The 18,951-nt window shown below is 44.2% G+C and overlaps 1 protein-coding gene across 1 annotated transcript in view; it reads left to right on the top strand.

Annotated features, from left to right (window-relative positions):
* FREM1 (FRAS1 related extracellular matrix 1) overlaps positions 1 to 18,951 on the top strand; it is a 375,192-nt gene that overhangs the window by 282,249 nt on the left and 73,992 nt on the right. The window lies entirely within an intron of this gene.

The raw sequence follows: 18,951 nt of genomic DNA, 5'->3' as shown, positions 1-18,951 counted from the left end.
TTTGACCAAGAAGGGTGCTGATTTGGTTAATTGGTCTTCTGCTGCCGTGGAAGCTTTTCAGGAGTTGAAGCGTCGTTTTTGCTGTGCCCCTGTGTTGTGTCAACCTGATGTTTCTCTTCCGTTCCAGGTCGAGGTTGATGCTTCTGAGATTGGTGCAGGGGCAGTTTTGTCACAGAGAGGTTCTGGTTGCTCAGTGTTCAAACCATGTGCTTTCTTTTCCAGGAAATTTTCTGCTGCTGAGCGTAATTATGATGTGGGCAACCGAGAGTTGCTGGCCATGAAGTGGGCATTCGAGGAGTGGCGTCATTGGCTTGAGGGTGCTAAGCATCGCGTGGTGGTATTGACTGATCATAAGAACTTGACTTATCTCGAGTCTGCCAAGCGCTTGAATCCTAGACAGGCCCGTTGGTCGTTATTTTTTGCTCGTTTTGATTTTGTGATTTCATACCTTCCGGGCTCTAAAAATGTGAAGGCGGATGCTCTGTCTAGGAGTTTTGTGCCCGACTCTCCGGGGTTATCTGAGCCGGCGAGTATCCTCAAGGAAGGAGTCATTGTGTCTGCCATCTCCCCTGATTTGCGGAGAGTGTTGCAGAAATTTCAGGCTAATAAACCTGATCGTTGTCCGGCCGAGAAACTGTTCGTCCCTGATAGGTGGACTAGTAAAGTTATCTCTGAACTTCATTGTTCGGTGCTGGCCGGTCATCCAGGAATCTTTGGTACCAGGGAGTTGGTTGCTAGATCCTTCTGGTGGCCATCTCTGTCACGGGATGTGCGTGCTTTTGTGCAGTCCTGTGGAATTTGTGCTAGGGCTAAGCCCTGCTGTTCACGTGCCAGTGGGTTGCTTTTGCCCTTGCCGGTCCCGAAGAGGCCTTGGACACATATTTCGATGGATTTCATTTCTGACCTTCCCGTTTCTCAAAAAATGTCGGTCATTTGGGTGGTCTGTGATCGCTTTTCTAAAATGGTCCATCTGGTGCCCTTGGTTAAATTGCCTTCCTCCTCTGATTTGGTGCCTTTGTTCTTCCAGCATGTGGTTCGTTTACATGGCATTCCTGAGAATATTGTTTCTGACAGAGGTTCCCAGTTTGTCTCGAGGTTCTGGCGAGCCTTTTGTGGTAGGATGGGCATTGACCTATCTTTCTCCTCGGCCTTCCATCCTCAGACTAATGGCCAGACCGAACGAACCAATCAGACCTTGGAAACATATCTGAGATGTTTTGTTTCCGCTGACCAGGATGATTGGGTGTCATTTTTGCCGTTGGCTGAGTTCGCCCTTAATAATCGGGCCAGCTCGGCTACCTTGGTCTCTCCATTTTTCTGCAATTCTGGGTTCCATCCTCGTTTCTCTTCAGGACAGGTTGAGTCTTCGGACTGTCCTGGTGTGGATTCTGTGGTGGACAGGTTGCAGCAGATCTGGACTCAGGTAGTGGACAATTTGACCTTGTCCCAGGAGAAGGCTCAGCTTTTCGCTAATCGCAGACGCCGTGTGGGACCCCGACTTCGTGTTGGGGATTTGGTTTGGTTATCTTCTCGTCATATTCCTATGAAGGTTTCCTCTCCTAAATTTAAACCTCGTTTTATTGGTCCGTATAGGATTTCTGAGATTCTCAATCCGGTGTCTTTTCGTCTGACCCTCCCAGACTCCTTTTCCATACATAATGTATTCCATAGGTCGTTGTTGAGGAGATACGTGGCACCTATGGTTCCATCTGTGGAGCCTCCTGCCCCTGTTTTGGTGGAGGGGGAATTGGAGTATATTGTGGAGAAGATTTTGGATTCTCGTGTCTCTAGACGGAAACTCCAGTATCTGGTCAAATGGAAGGGTTATGCTCAGGAAGATAATTCCTGGGTTTTTGCCTCTGATGTCCATGCCCCAGATCTTGTTCGTGCCTTTCATGTGGCTCATCCTGGTCGGCCTGGGGGTTCTGGTGAGGGTTCGGTGACCCCTCCTCAAGGGGGGGGTACTGTTGTGAATTCTGTGGCTGAGTTCACTTCTGTGGTCACAAGTGGTATTGCAGTCTCTGGGCTTCCTCCCTCAGGTGTTTTGGTGAGCTCGTTGGCTGCCTTGCTATTTAGCTCCACCTGAGTCTGTCTTCCTTGCTCCTTGTCAATGTTCCAGTGTTGGATCTGAGCTACTGCATCTTTCCTTGGGCCTGCTGCTCTGCTAGATAAGTGCTTCTAGTTTGTTTTCTGTTTTTTTCTGTCCAGCTTGCTATTGTCTTTTGCTGGTAGCTCTGAGAAGCAGAGGGGTGCACCGCCGTGCTGTTAGTTCGGCACGGTGGGTCTTTTTGCCCCTTTGCGTGGTTTTCGTTTTAGGGTTTTTTGTAGACTGCATAGTTCTCTTGCTATCCTCGCTCTGTCTAGAATATCGGGCCTCACTTTGCTGAATCTATTTCATTCCTACGTTTGTCTTTTCATCTTGCTAACAGTCATTATATGTGGGGGGCTGCCTATTCCTTTGGGGTATTTCTCTGAGGTAAGTCAGGCTTGTATTTCTATCTTCAGGCTAGTCAGCTCCTCAGGCAGTGCCGAGTTGCATAGGTAGTTGTTAGGCGCAATCCACTGCTGCTTATAGTTGTGTGAGGATAGATCAGGTACTGCAGTCTACAGAGATTCCACGTCTCAGAGCTCGTCCTATTGTTTTTGGTTATTGCCAGATCTCTGTATGTGCGCTGATTACTGCACGCTGTGTTGCCTGATTGCCAGCCATAACAGTTACCGCAGTTTATTAGCTGGCTCACAGTGACCTAGGTGTGGGAACAGCTGGCAGTGACTGGGGTTAACCTCAATGACATTACTGCTCAAGCTCAGCTCAGTGTGTCCTGGATTCATGGCTGAGCAGTCACATCATTATATACTGTTCAGCCATGTAATCCAGATTTTGCAAAACTGGACTTCTTCATGGAACAAATGGATTTTCATCAGCCAGGTGAGCAATATGTTTTTTTTATTATTTTCATTTTTGCACTAATAGATGGGAAAATGAGGGTTAGGTGTGGTTTATTTCAATTAAAGGACATTATTCATGCGGTGTGTGTTTCACAATGTTACTATGGGGTTAGTAATGGGGTTGTCCTGTAGACACCTTTCCATTGCTAACCCATAGGCTTGCCGTCAGCTGACAATACAAATCTGACATCAATCCCAACCATTTTATCCCACTTACCACTGCACCAGGGCAAGTAGGAAGAGCGAGGCTAAGTGCCAGATTTGGAGCATCTTACAGATGCGCCATTTCTGGAGTGGCTGAGGGCTGATGTTGGTAGCCTGGGAGGGGGGCAATATACATAGCCCCTTCCCAGACTTTTAATATCAACCCACAGCTATCTTTTTAGCCTGATGGTTAATATTTAAAGGGTGACACTACGTCATTTTTTTTCTGGGGTCCCCATGAACTAACCAGTAAAGGCTAAGCAAATACCTGTGAGCTGTTATTAATAACCTGGGAACCTTTTGGGACATTGACCCCTTTCCCAGATTAGCAATATCAGCCCACAGCCATGGGCTTTCCTTCTGCTGGATATCAAAATTACGCGAGAGCCAACACCAATTCTTTTATTTAATTTTTAATTTTACACACGATGTACTCAGCGGGTTAATGATTAGAGCTGTCTTTAGCATTCCAGTACGTGTCACACTGATGACACGATTGTCATCCATGTGCACATGTGTGAGATGTTTTGAGGCCCGCGCTATTGATAAAAAATGGACATGTCTGCAGATTTTTCATACAGATCATGCGCACCACCATTGAATTCAGGACCATATACGGACATGAAAATGGACTTGTGACAAGGGCCTTGAAGTGATTTGCCTCTCCATAAGAAGCATTATGTATATGTGCCTGAAACTGAGCAGGGTTAGTGCCCAAACTAAGTGAGATTTCATGAACTATGTTTATCTTTTATTTGCCACATTTTAGTAAACTTTACATTGTTCTATTTTAAACCAGGTGCTGTCCGCTAGTCTATGCTGCAACATACCTTTGTGTGGTGGTTACTTCTGAGACCCTTGCCTAACTTAATCATTTTTATTGAGGTTTCAATAAGTGCCAAATGATTAAAAATTTAGAAAGGTCTCTCTCAAACACTATGTGACAGCATGCTAGTCCCAAATGGGGCTGTTAGAAATGTATGCCAGTGGGACGGCTGGAGAGCCAGATGTAACTCTGTAATGTTCAATTTTCATCACATAAAAAGACATCCAAGCAGATTGATTGCTAATTTATCCAGTTAAAATTATTTTCTTCTACTAATAAAATGGTTTTTTTTTCAACTCTATACTTCTAGTATACAGTGGGGGAAATAAGTATTTGATCTGTTGCTGATTTTGTAAGTTTGCCCACTGACAAATAAGTGAACAGTCTATAAGTTTAAGGGTAGGATAATTTAAACAATGAGAGATAGAATATAAAAAATAAAATCCTGAAAATCATAATGTATAAATTATATAAATCTATTTGCATTTTGCAATTATTTGATCCCCTACCAACCATTAAGACTTCTGGCTCCTACAGACCTGATAGACGCTCCTAATCAACTCGTTACTTTTATTATAGACAGCTGTTTTACATAGTCACCTTTATAAAAGCCTCCTGTCCACAGACTCAATTAATCAGTCAGACTCTAACCTCTACAACATGGGCAAGACCATAAAGCTTTATATTGATGTCAGGGAAAAGATCATATAGATAAATAGAACCCGGCACTCAACTTGAGTCAAACTGGTAGTATTTTATTCCGTAGTATGAAAAACGTTTCGGCCTGGTCTGGCCTTCGTCAGTTACTACAATATTATAAAGAAAAGGAATCATACATACATCCGTGACTACATCTGTAAATACATCCGTAAGTACATGCAGTGTGAAATAAATCAATTAACCAAACAGAAAAAAAACAGAATAAGCAACAAAAGTATATACAATGTGTCAATTGGTCATGATATGGCGATGTGAAAACCAAATATTGGTAGGAGCCATCTAGTATATCCCAGCCCTCCCAGATGGTGAGTAGAATGTGAAGAGCAAGATAACACCAACCGTACCGTACTAAGAAGAGTTTAGAAGAACCGCTGAGGAAATACTACTGTAAGCGAGGTAAATCGCAGGGAAATCCCTGCAGGTAAAAGAAAAGGGCCTATAATATGGGTTACCAGCGAAAATCTGCTGTAGTAAAACAGTGCCAGAGGTGTAAGGGGCCCCACTAAGTGTTAATACCTTAGGAGATGTCTGTCTCCGATCAATGCTGCGGGCTGTGGAGGAAGAGGGGGTGATGTCAGCGTACATGCAGAATGGCATACTGGCCAGGCAATGTGTGATGCTAAGCGACGACATCGCTCCTAAGAGCGGGGGCTGAGAGGAGGGTAAGGCGGTTACCTGTGGTAGAGGCGGGTCAGGACGCGGTGTCCACCGCTGTCAAGGAGGATGCCCGAGTGAAGGGACGCCAGTGCGGCGTTCCTTATGTGCGCGCCCGCCAAACCGGATGTGACGTACCCGGAAGTGACCGCTTGTTGTGGCCTGTGATGGACAGGAGAGAGCCGGCCAATCGTATGACTCCCCTGTGGGGGGGCGGGACAAAACGAGGTGTGCACTGTGTTTACAAAACAGATGAGCGACCTCAGCTAGTATGGATACGGTGATTGCGGTGCTGAAAAGGTGGGGGTGATGGTAGTTCATATCCTAAGAGCTGTGACCCCGTGGATTGGCAGGAGAGTCCTGGTAACATAGTAACATAGTAACATAGTAACATAGTAACATAGTTAGTAAGGCCGAAAAAAGACATTTGTCCATCCAGTTCAGCCTATATTCCATCATAATAAATACCCAGATCTACGTCCTTCTACAGAACCTAATAATTGTATGATACAATATTGTTCTGCTCCAGGAAGACATCCAGGCCTCTCTTGAACCCCTCGACTGAGTTCGCCATCACCACCTCCTCAGGCAAGCAATTCCAGATTCTCACTGCCCTAACAGTAAAGAATCCTCTTCTATGTTGGTGGAAAAACCTTCTCTCCTCCAGACGCAAAGAATGCCCCCTTGTGCCCGTCACCTTCCTTGGTATAAACAGATCCTCAGCGAGATATTTGTATTGTCCCCTTATATACTTATACATGGTTATTAGATCGCCCCTCAGTCGTCTTTTTTCTAGACTAAATAATCCTAATTTCGCTAATCTATCTGGGTATTGTAGTTCTCCCATCCCCTTTATTAATTTTGTTGCCCTCCTTTGTACTCTCTCTAGTTCCATTATATCCTTCCTGAGCACCGGTGCCCAAAACTGGACACAGTACTCCATGTGCGGTCTAACTAGGGATTTGTACAGAGGCAGTATAATGCTCTCATCATGTGTATCCAGACCTCTTTTAATGCACCCCATGATCCTGTTTGCCTTGGCAGCTGCTGCCTGGCACTGGCTGCTCCAGGTAAGTTTATCATTAACTAGGATCCCCAAGTCCTTCTCCCTGTCAGATTTACCCAGTGGTTTCCCGTTCAGTGTGTAATGGTGATATTGATTCCCTCTTCCCATGTGTATAACCTTACATTTATCATTGTTAAACCTCATCTGCCACCTTTCAGCCCAAGTTTCCAACTTATCCAGATCCATCTGTAGCAGAATACTATCTTCTCTTGTATTAACTGCTTTACATAGTTTTGTATCATCTGCAAATATCGATATTTTACTGTGTAAACCTTCTACCAGATCATTAATGAATATGTTGAAGAGAACAGGTCCCAATACTGACCCCTGCGGTACCCCACTGGTCACAGCGACCCAGTTAGAGACTATACCATTTATAACCACCCTCTGCTTTCTATCACTAAGCCAGTTACTAACCCATTTACACACATTTTCCCCCAGACCAAGCATTCTCATTTTGTGTACCAACCTCTTGTGCGGCACGGTATCAAACGCTTTGGAAAAATCGAGATATACCACGTCCAATGACTCACCGTGGTCCAGTCTATAGCTTACCTCTTCATAAAAACTGATTAGATTGGTTTGACAGGAGCGATTTCTCATAAACCCATGCTGATATGGAGTTAAACAGTTATTCTCATTGAGATAATCCAGAATAACATCCCTCAGAAACCCTTCAAATATTTTACCAACAATAGAGGTTAGACTTACTGGCCTATAATTTCCAGGTTCACTTTTAGAGCCCTTTTTGAATATTGGCACCACATTTGCTATGCGCCAGTCCTGCGGAACAGACCCTGTCGCTATAGAGTCACTAAAAATAAGAAATAATGGTTTATCTATTACATTACTTAGTTCTCTTAGTACTCGTGGGTGTATGCCATCCGGACCCGGAGATTTATCTATTTTAATCTTATTTAGCCGGTTTCGCACCTCTTCTTGGGTTAGATTAGTGACCCTTAATATAGGGTTTTCATTGTTTCTTGGGATTTCACCTAGCATTTCATTTTCCACCGTGAATACCGTGGAGAAGAAGGTGTTTAATATGTTAGCTTTTTCCTCGTCATCTACAACCATTCTTTCCTCCCTATTTTATAAGGGGCCTACATTTTCAGTTTTTATTCTTTTACTATTGATATAGTTGAAGAACAGTTTGGGATTAGTTTTACTCTCCTTAGCAATGTGCTTCTCTGTTTCCTTTTTGGCAGCTTTAATTAGTTTTTTAGATAAAGTATTTTTCTCCCTATAGTTTTTTAGAGCTTCAATGGTGCCATCCTGCTTTAGTAGTGCAAATGCTTTCTTTTTACTGTTAATTGCCTGTCTTACTTCTTTGTTTAGCCACATTGGGTTTTTCCTATTTCTAGTCCTTTTATTCCCACAAGGTATAAACCGCTTACACTGCCTATTTAGGATGTTCTTAAACATTTCCCATTTATTATCTGTATTCTCATTTCTGAGGATATTGTCCCAGTCTACCAGATTAAGGGCATCTCTAAGCTGTTCAAACTTTGCCTTCCTAAAGTTCAATGTTTTTGTGACTCCCTGACAAGTCCCCCTAGTGAAAGACAGGTGAAACTGCACAATATTGTGGTCGCTATTTCCTAAATGCCCAACCACCTGCAGATTTGTTATTCTGTCAGGTCTATTAGATAGTATTAGGTCTAAAAGTGCTGCTCCTCTGGTTGGATTCTGCACCAATTGTGAAAGATAATTTTTCTTGGTTATTAGCAGAAACCTGTTGCCTTTATGGGTTTCACAGGTTTCTGTTTCCCAGTTAATATCCGGGTAGTTAAAGTCCCCCATAACCAGGACCTCATTATGGGTTGCAGCTTCATCTATCTGCTTTAGAAGTAGACTTTCCATGCTTTCTGTTATATTTGGGGGTTTGTAACAGACCCCAATGAGAATTTTGTTACCATTTTTCCCTCCATGAATTTCAACCCATATGGACTCGACATCCTCATTCCCTTCGCTAATATCCTCCCTTAAAGTGGACTTTAGACAAGACTTTACATAGAGACAAACCCCTCCTCCTCTCCGATTTTTACGATCCTTTCTAAACAGACTGTAACCCTGTAAGTTAACTGCCCAGTCATAGCTTTCATCTAACCATGTCTCGGTTATTCCCACTATGTCAAAGTTACCTGTAGATATTTCTGCTTCTAGTTCTTCCATCTTGTTTGTCAGGCTTCTGGCGTTTGCGAGCATGCAGTTTAGAGGATTTTGTTTTGTTCCAATCTCCTCACTGTGAATTGTTTTAGAAATGTTCTTACCTCCCTTCTGAGTATGTTTTCCTGGGTCGTCTTTGTTCGAGTCTAATGTTTTTCTTCCCGTCCCCTCTTCTTCTAGTTTAACGCCCTCCTGATGAGTGTAGCGAGTCTTCTGGCGAATGTGTGTTTCCCAGGTTTGTTGAGGTGTAGTCCGTCTCTGGCGAGGAGTCCATCATACCAGTAATTCACACCGTGGTCCAGGAATCCAAATCCTTGTTGTCTGCACCATCGTCTTAGCCAGTTGTTTGCATCAAGGATCCTGTTCCATCTCCTGGTGCCATGCCCGTCTACTGGAAGGATAGAAGAAAAAACTACCTGTGCATCCAGTTCCTTTACTTTCTTCCCCAACTCTTCAAAGTCCTTGCAGATTGTCGGTAGGTCCTTCCTTGCCGTGTCATTGGTGCCAACATTTATCAGAAGAAATGGGTGGACGTCCTTGGAGCTGAAGAGCTTTGGTATCCTATCGGTCACATCCTTGATCATCGCACCTGCAAGGCAGCATACTTCTCTTGCAGTTATGTCCGGTCTGCAGATGGCTGCTTTGGTGCCTCTCAGTAGTGAGTCTCCCACCACCACCACTCTTCGTTGCTTCTTGGCTATACTTTTTGCTGTCACTTGTTGCTGTGTGCCCTTTTCTTTTTTGCTTGCTGGTATTGCTTCATTCTTAGGTGTGCCATCTTCATCCTCTACAAAGATTTGATATCGGTTCTTCAGTTGTGTGGTTGGTGATTTCTCCATGGTCTTCTTGCTTCTTTTGGTCACATGCTTCCACTCATCTGCTTTTGGAGGTTCTCTGACACTTTTTGCACCTTCTGTGACCAGTAGAGATGCTTCTGTTCTGTCTAGAAAGTCTTCATTCTCTTTGATGAGTTTCAAAGTTGCTATTCTTTCTTCCAGACCCCGCACCTTTTCTTCTAAAAGGGCCACTAGTCTACACTTCTGACAGGTGAAATTCAATAAAGGTGGTTCAATAAAGACGGCTCTAGGAAGACAGATAAATATATTAGAGACATAGACATGATGAGAGTACAATGATAATTAAATGAAGTCATGATAAGTATACAGTTGTTGCAATTAGCACCCTAGATAGAGAGTACATATAAATGCATAAATACCCACTAGAAATATTCAGAGGTGAGAGCCCATAAGATAGAAACGGCCCCGTGGGATTTAAGTAAAGGAGACAAGGTCGTAGTCCCTATTCAGACCTTTGGGGTGTAAGGTATCCAAAGTATGGATCCAGAAAGCCTCCCTGCGTTTTAGGGAGGCTAATCTATCACCCCCCGTCTGGGCGCTGGGATCTGCTCAATTACTTGAAACATGAGCTGGGAAATGTTGTGGCCTTTAGATATAAAATGTTGTGGAATGGGTAGGAGCGTGTTGCCACACCTAATCGTGGACTTATGCTTAGAGATCCGTTCCCGAATGGACCGGGTTGTCTCTCCCACATAGAGCATGCCGCAGGGGCATTTGATGAGGTAAACCACATAGGCCGAGTCGCAATTAAAGTAGTTCTTAATAGGAAAGGCCCTACCAGAACGTGGATGGTGAAATGAGCTGCCCTTGAGAACATTATTGCATTGGGTGCAGTGGAGACAGGGGAAGGTGCCGAGACGGGGATTCTGAAGGAACCGTTGGATGGGTGCCCTTTTGTCTGGTCCTATATCCGCTCTTACCAGTGTATCCCTTAAGTTACGTGGTCTCCTAAAGCACGGTAGAAAAGGTTCTCTGAACTCTGGTATGTCTGGATGGGCAGTACTGAGTAGATGCCAGTGTTGGCGTATATTTTTATGGAGGATATATGCAAAAGGGTGGAAGGAATGGACGAATGGAATACGATTCTTTGACTTCGATCTGTTGTTTGGGCCGGATGTCCGAGATTCTTGAAGGAACGAGCTAGGGTAACCTCGTGCCTGAAACTTGGCTTCCATTTCTGATACTCTCTGTGATCGTAACTCATTATCCGAGACTATGCGGGTTACCCGTTGTATTTGGGATTTAGGAATTGCTTTTTTGATGGCGTGGGGGTGTAAACTGTCAAAATGCAATAGGCTGTTCCGGTCGGTGTTCTTTATGTGGATATCGGTGCTTAATCTGCCAGTGTGGTCTTTAATGACCCCAGTGTCCAGAAAATTCATTCTGTGTAGGTCATGAGTCATGGTAAAGGAGATACCAGGCCAAGCAGTGTTAAGAAAATCCACAAAGGACCGGAAGGACTCCAACGTGCCGCCCCAGACGCAAAAAATATCGTCTATGTAGCGTTTCCAGAGTAAAACGTTCTCTCTGAAACGCAAGTCAGGGTAGATGGCACTCTCTTTGAAATCCGCCATATAGCAATTGGCGTAGGGGGGCGCCACGTTGGAGCCCATAGCGGTCCCCCGTATCTGTAAGTAATATTGGTCCTGGAACAAGAAGTGATTTGAATCCAGAACCAGTGTGAGTAATTCCACCACCAAGTCGATTTGTAACTTGTGTGTCCCTGTGGTTGATAGGAGTTTCTTAATGGAATTGATACCTTCCCCATGTGGGATGGAAGTGTATAAATCTTTTACGTCCAGTGATGCCAATATGGCGTCAGCTGGTACTCTATCCAGGTCCCGTATTATGCCCAGGAAGGCCCCTGTATCCAGCAAGAATGATCTGGTGGACTGGATATGTGGGGTTAGAATTTTTTCTAGGAAAATAGCTATTGGGGACAATATAGAGTTAGTGGCTGCCACTATTGGTTGTCCAGGGGGATGTTCAAGGTTCTTATGGATTTTAGGAAGTGTGTAAAAAACTGGGGTAACCGGATGTTCATTGGTGAGGTAATTGCAAATTTTGAGGTCTAGGACCCCTAGCGTCGTATATTCCTGTAATATGCCCGAGATTCTACTTCTAATGGTATGGATGGGGTTGGAATCCAATTTCTGGTATATGGTGGTATTGTCCAGCTGTCTCCTGATTTCTTTTAAGTAATCACTCTTATCCATGATCACAATGGCGCCCCCCTTGTCTGCTGGTTTAATTATTATGCTGGAGTCAGATTGAAGTGATTGTAGCGACTGGCGTTCACTTGCCGTTAAATTAGGGGGATAGTAAAGGTGTCCCATTTCAACCTCCCCCCGAAGTGACTGGAAAGAATTCTGGATGAACATTATAAATGTCTCTAGGGCGTGAGAGCCCCGTGGGGGTCTGAATGGGCTCTTATTGCGTAAACCTAAACTTTCTGCTGATAGAAGTTGAGGCGCTACGGGGGGTCGTAGAGTGTGTACCATGTTGTTCTGTGGATCAGAAAAATAGACTTTTAACCGTAAGGACCTGAAGAACCTTTGTAGGTCCATGTCCAGGTCGAAGGTCCGATAGCGGTAGGTGGGACAGAAGGAGATCCCTTTCTGTAGGACGCTGCAGTCCGATGGGCCCAGGGTTCTGGAGGAAATGTTCACAATTAGTCTCTAATTAGTCTCTAATTGTGAACATTTCCTCCAGAACCCTGGGCCCATCGGACTGCAGCGTCCTACAGAAAGGGATCTCCTTCTGTCCCACCTACCGCTATCGGACCTTCGACCTGGACATGGACCTACAAAGGTTCTTCAGGTCCTTACGGTTAAAAGTCTATTTTTCTGATCCACAGAACAACATGGTACACACTCTACGACCCCCCGTAGCGCCTCAACTTCTATCAGCAGAAAGTTTAGGTTTACGCAATAAGAGCCCATTCAGACCCCCACGGGGCTCTCACGCCCTAGAGACATTTATAATGTTCATCCAGAATTCTTTCCAGTCACTTCGGGGGGAGGTTGAAATGGGACACCTTTACTATCCCCCTAATTTAACGGCAAGTGAACGCCAGTCGCTACAATCACTTCAATCTGACTCCAGCATAATAATTAAACCAGCAGACAAGGGGGGCGCCATTGTGATCATGGATAAGAGTGATTACTTAAAAGAAATCAGGAGACAGCTGGACAATACCACCATATACCAGAAATTGGATTCCAACCCCATCCATACCATTAGAAGTAGAATCTCGGGCATATTACAGGAATATACGACGCTAGGGGTCCTAGACCTCAAAACTTGCAATTACCTCACCAATGAACATCCGGTTACCCCAGTTTTTTACACACTTCCTAAAATCCATAAGAACCTTGAACATCCCCCTGGACGACCAATAGTGGCAGCCACTAACTCTATATTGTCCCCAATAGCTATTTTCCTAGAAAAAATTCTAACCCCACATATCCAGTCCACCAGATCATTCATGCTGGATACAGGGGCCTTCCTGGGCATAATACGGGACCTGGATAGAGTACCAGCTGACGCCATATTGGCATCACTGGACGTAAAAGAGTTATACACTTCCATCCCACATGGGGAAGGTATCAATTCCATTAAGAAACTCCTATCAACCACAGGGACACACAAGTTACAAATCGACTTGGTGGTGGAATTACTCACACTGGTTCTGGATTCAAATCACTTCTTGTTCCAGGACCAATATTACTTACAGATACGGGGGACCGCTATGGGCTCCAACGTGGCGCCCCCCTACGCCAATTGCTATATGGCGGATTTCGAAGAGAGTGCCATCTACCCTGACTTGCGTTTCAGAGAGAACGTTTTACTCTGGAAACGCTACATAGACGATATTTTTTGCGTCTGGGGCGGCACGTTGGAGTCCTTCCGGTCCTTTGTGGATTTTCTTAACACTGCTTGGCCTGGTATCTCCTTTACCATGACTCATGACCTACACAGAATGAATTTTCTGGACACTGGGGTCATTAAAGACCACACTGGCAGATTAAGCACCGATATCCACATAAAGAACACCGACCGGAACAGCCTATTGCATTTTGACAGTTTACACCCCCACGCCATCAAAAAAGCAATTCCTAAATCCCAAATACAACGGGTAACCCGCATAGTCTCGGATAATGAGTTACGATCACAGAGAGTATCAGAAATGGAAGCCAAGTTTCAGGCACGAGGTTACCCTAGCTCGTTCCTTCAAGAATCTCGGACATCCGGCCCAAACAACAGATCGAAGTCAAAGAATCGTATTCCATTCGTCCATTCCTTCCACCCTTTTGCATATATCCTCCATAAAAATATACGCCAACACTGGCATCTACTCAGTACTGCCCATCCAGACATACCAGAGTTCAGAGAACCTTTTCTACCGTGCTTTAGGAGACCACGTAACTTAAGGGATACACTGGTAAGAGCGGATATAGGACCAGACAAAAGGGCACCCATCCAACGGTTCCTTCAGAATCCCCGTCTCGGCACCTTCCCCTGTCTCCACTGCACCCAATGCAATAATGTTCTCAAGGGCAGCTCATTTCACCATCCACGTTCTGGTAGGGCCTTTCCTATTAAGAACTACTTTAATTGCGACTCGGCCTATGTGGTTTACCTCATCAAATGCCCCTGCGGCATGCTCTATGTGGGAGAGACAACCTGGTCCATTCGGGAACGGATCTCTAAGCATAAGTCCACGATTAGGTGTGGCAACACGCTCCTACCCATTCCACAACATTTTATATCTAAAGGCCACAACATTTCCCAGCTCATGTTTCAAGTAATTGAGCAGATCCCAGCGCCCAGACGGGGGGGTGATAGATTAGCCTCCCTAAAACGCAGGGAGGCTTTCTGGATCCATACTTTGGATACCTTACACCCCAAAGGTCTGAATAGGGACTACGACCTTGTCTCCTTTACTTAAATCCCACGGGGCCGTTTCTATCTTATGGGCTCTCACCTCTGAATATTTCTAGTGGGTATTTATGCATTTATATGTACTCTCTATCTAGGGTGCTAATTGCAACAACTGTATACTTATCATGACTTCATTTAATTATCATTGTACTCTCATCATGTCTATGTCTCTAATATATTTATCTGTCTTCCTAGAGCCGTCTTTATTGAACCACCAGGACTCTCCTGCCAATCCACGGGGTCACAGCTCTTAGGATATGAACTACCATCACCCCCACCTTTTCAGCACCGCAATCACCGTATCCATACTAGCTGAGGTCGCTCATCTGTTTTGTAAACACAGTGCACACCTCGTTTTGTCCCGCCCCCCCACAGGGGAGTCATACGATTGGCCGGCTCTCTCCTGTCCATCACAGGCCACAACAAGCGGTCACTTCCGGGTACGTCACATCCGGTTTGGCGGGCGCGCACATAAGGAACGCCGCACTGGCGTCCCTTCACTCGGGCATCCTCCTTGACAGCGGTGGACACCGCGTCCTGACCCGCCTCTACCACAGGTAACCGCCTTACCCTCCTCTCAGCCCCCGCTCTTAGGAGCGATGTCGTCGCTTAGCATCACACATTGCCTGGCCAGTATGCCATTCTGCATGTACGCTGACATCACCCCCTCTTCCTCCACAGCCCGCAGCCGCGGCATTGATCGGAGACAGACATCTCCTAAGGTATTAACACTTAGTGGGGCCCCTTACACCTCTGGCACTGTTTTACTACAGCAGATTTTCGCTGGTAACCCATATTATAGGCCCTTTTCTTTTACCTGCAGGGATTTCCCTGCGATTTACCTCGCTTACAGTAGTATTTCCTCAGCGGTTCTTCTAAACTCTTCTTAGTACGGTACGGTTGGTGTTATCTTGCTCTTCACATTCTACTCACCATCTGGGAGGGCTGGGATATACTAGATGGCTCCTACCAATATTTGGTTTTCACATCGCCATATCATGACCAATTGACACATTGTATATACTTTTGTTGTTTATTCTGTTTTTTTTCTGTTTGGTTAATTGATTTATTTCACACTGCATGTACTTACGGATGTATTTACAGATGTAGTCACGGATGTATGTATCATTCCTTTTCTTTATAATATTGTAGTAACTGACGAAGGCCAGACCAGGCCGAAACGTTTTTCATACTACGGAATAAAATGCTACCAGTTTGACTCAAGTTGAGTGCCGGGTTCTATTTATCTATATGTATACGGCTTGGGAACCTACCCGTGCACCTAAGTAGCTGTGCCCACGTCTTTTGATTCTCTAGGGAAAAGATCATAGACCTGCACAAAGCTGGAATGGGCTACACAACCAAGAGCAAGAGGCTGGGTGAGAAGGAGACAACTGTTAATACAATAGTAAGAAAATGGAAGAAATACAAAATGACTGTCAATTGACATCAATCTGAGGCACCATACAAAGTCTCAACTTGTGGGGTATCCTTGATCATGTGGAAGGTGAGAGATCAGCCTAAAACTACATGGGGGAAATTGTTAATGAACTCAAGGCAGCTGGGACCACAGTCACCAAGAAAACCATTGGTAACATATTACGCTGTAAAGGTTTAAAATCCTGCAGTGCCCACAAGGTCCCCCTGCTCAAGAAGGCACATGTGCAGGCTCATCTGAAGTTTTGCCAGTGAACACCTGGATGATTCTGTGAGTGATTGGGAGAAGGTGTTGTGGTCAGATGAGACAAAAACTGAGGTCTTTGGCACTAAATCAACTCACCATGTTTGGAGGAAGAGCAATGCTGCCTATAACCCAATAAACACCATCCCCACTGTCAAGCATGGAGGTGGAAACATAAAGTTTCGGGGGTGTTTCTCTGCTAAGGGCACAGAACTACTTCACCGCATCAGTGGGAGAATGGATGGAGCCATGTACTGTTAAATCCTGAGTGACAACCGCCTTCTCTCCGCCAGAACATTATAAATGGGTCGTGGCTGGGTCTTCCAGCAAGACAATTACCCAAAATATACAGCCAAGGCAACAAACGAGTGGCTCAGAAAGAAGCACATTAAGGTCGTGGAGTGGCCTAGTCAGTCTCCAGACCTTAATCCCATAGAAAACGTATGGAAGGAGGGTATGACCCTGGCCTAAGAGGAAGAGCTGCTCTATTGATGTGAAGTCAAACATAGAAGCAGAATTGCAACTGGCAGTAGCGATTTGTGACCTTTCTGAGCCAGCATAGATCCACATTGGACAGAATTCTTAGCCCCATAAGAAAAAAATCCTTGATAACACCTTAAACTTGCTGTTAAAATGTAATTATGGCAATGTTCAATTCTTTACCATGAGAAAGGAAAGGGAAAATGTGTCATCATCCTTTTCTCCTTCAGCTTTGTCCATTTTATTTAGTGTACTGTTGTTAAAAGAAACTCTTACATTATAGCATTTATAGATGAAGTAGAAGATCAAAGTTTCTTATATCAAGAAATATAACTTGTTTGTTAGTCATATAATTCTCTATTCATTCTTGGTTCAGAGGTCAAGCAGACACAATGCTAATCAGTGACCGATAGCCATCTCTGTATGGTTTTCTACAGAGGGAATGCTGGTAGGACTGGTCACTGAAAAAAAAATAGAAATGTAGAAATGTTTGAAAATTTATAAAAAAAGAAAAACTGAAATATCACATGGTCATAACTATTCAGACCCTTTGCTCAGTATTGAGTAGAAGCACCCTTTTGAGCTAGTACAGCCATGAGTCTTCTACGGAGTGATGCAATAAGTGTTTCACACCTGGATTTGGGGATTCTCTCCAGTTCCGTCAGGTTGGATGGTGAATGTTGGTGGACACCCATTTTCAAGTCTCTCCAGAGATGCTCAATTGGGTTTAGATCAGGGCTCTGGCTAGGCCAGTCAGGAATGGTCACAGAGTTGTTCCGAAGCCACTCCTTTGTTATTTTAGCTGTATGCTTAAGGTCATTGTCTTTTTGGAAGGTCAACCTTTTACCAAGTCCAGAGCACTCTGGGAGAGGTTTTCATCCAGGATATCTCTATACTTGGCCGCATTAATGTTTCCTTCAATGACAACCAGTTGTTCTGTCACTGCAGCTGAAAAACACCCCCATAGCATGATGCTACCACCACCATGTTTCACTGTTGGGACTGTATTGGGCAGGTGATAAGCAGTGCCTGGTTTTCTCCACACATACCACTTAGAATTATCACCAAAAAGGTCAATATTCGTCTTGTCAGACCAGAGAATCTTATTTCTCATAGTCTGGGAGTCCTTCATGTGTTTTTTTTTAGCAAACTCTATGCAGGCTTTCATATGTCTTACACTAAGGAGAGACTTCCATTGGGTCACTCTGCCATAAAGGCCCAACTGGTGGAGGGCTGCAGTGATAATTGACTTTGTGGAACTTTCTCCCATCTCCCTACTGCATCTCTGGAGCTCAGCCACAGTGATCTTGGAGTTCTTCTTTACCTCTCTCACCAAGGCTCTTCTCCCATGATTGCTCAGTTTGGCTGGACGGCCAGGTCTAGGAAGATTTATGGTGGTCCCAAACTTCTTCCATTTAAGGATTATGGAGGCCACTGTGCTCTTAGGAACCTTGAGTACTGCAGAAATTCTGGTGTAACCTTGGCCAGATCTGTGCCTTGCCACAATTCTGTCTCTGAACTCCTTGTCCAGTACCTTTGACCTCATGATTCTCATTTGGTCTGACATGCACTGTGAGCTGTGAGGTCTTATATAGACAGGTGTTTCCCTTTCCAAATCAAGTCCTATCAGTTTACTTAAACACAGCTGGACTCCAATGAAGGAGTAGAACCATCTCAACGAGGACCACAAGGAAATATGAGTGTTGGAGCAGAGGGTCTGAATACTTATGACCATGTGATATTTCAATTTTTCTTTTTTTTTTTAAATTGAAAAAAATTCTACATTTCTGTTTTTTTTCAGTCAAGATGGGGTGCAGAGTGTACATTAATGTGAAAAAATGAACTTTTTTGAATTTACCAAATGACTGCAATGAAACAAAGAGTGAAAAATAATTTAAAGGGGTCTGAATACTTTCCATACCCACTGTATAATATCCTAAAATTGCTTCAATTGAAACAACCATAGAGTTACAGGGGTTTTCCAGGATTAACTTTTTTTCCAGCATAAATTTTCCAGGATAAAAGTAAATAAATTAGTTTTACTCTTTGGTCACTTCTTCTGGTCTTTGTTAACAGGTTCAAGCACGTGACTGCTGCAGCCAATCACTGGATCCATTTGTCTTGTGGTGATTACATTGGCATCACTGCTGTACCCAGTGACTGGCTACATTACGTTACATGCTGTAGTAATGATGTCTTAACTGCTGCCTGTCAACAAATGGACAGCAGAGGTTAGATAGTGCAGGGGATGCGGTGGGTGTATAAAGCTTATTTATTATATTTTTACTCTTGGCAAGCTTGGGAAACCCTTGTAAATGTGATAATTCCAGCTTCTTACCATTCTACTAGATAGAGCTTACTGCATACACATTCATCATTGTGTCTAATGACAATACACAAG

The sequence above is a fragment of the Ranitomeya imitator genome, chromosome 1 (genome assembly GCF_032444005.1).
Source record: "Ranitomeya imitator isolate aRanImi1 chromosome 1, aRanImi1.pri, whole genome shotgun sequence".
Classification (NCBI taxonomy): domain Eukaryota; kingdom Metazoa; phylum Chordata; class Amphibia; order Anura; family Dendrobatidae; genus Ranitomeya; species Ranitomeya imitator.
This window is presented reverse-complemented; position numbering and strand designations above follow the sequence as displayed.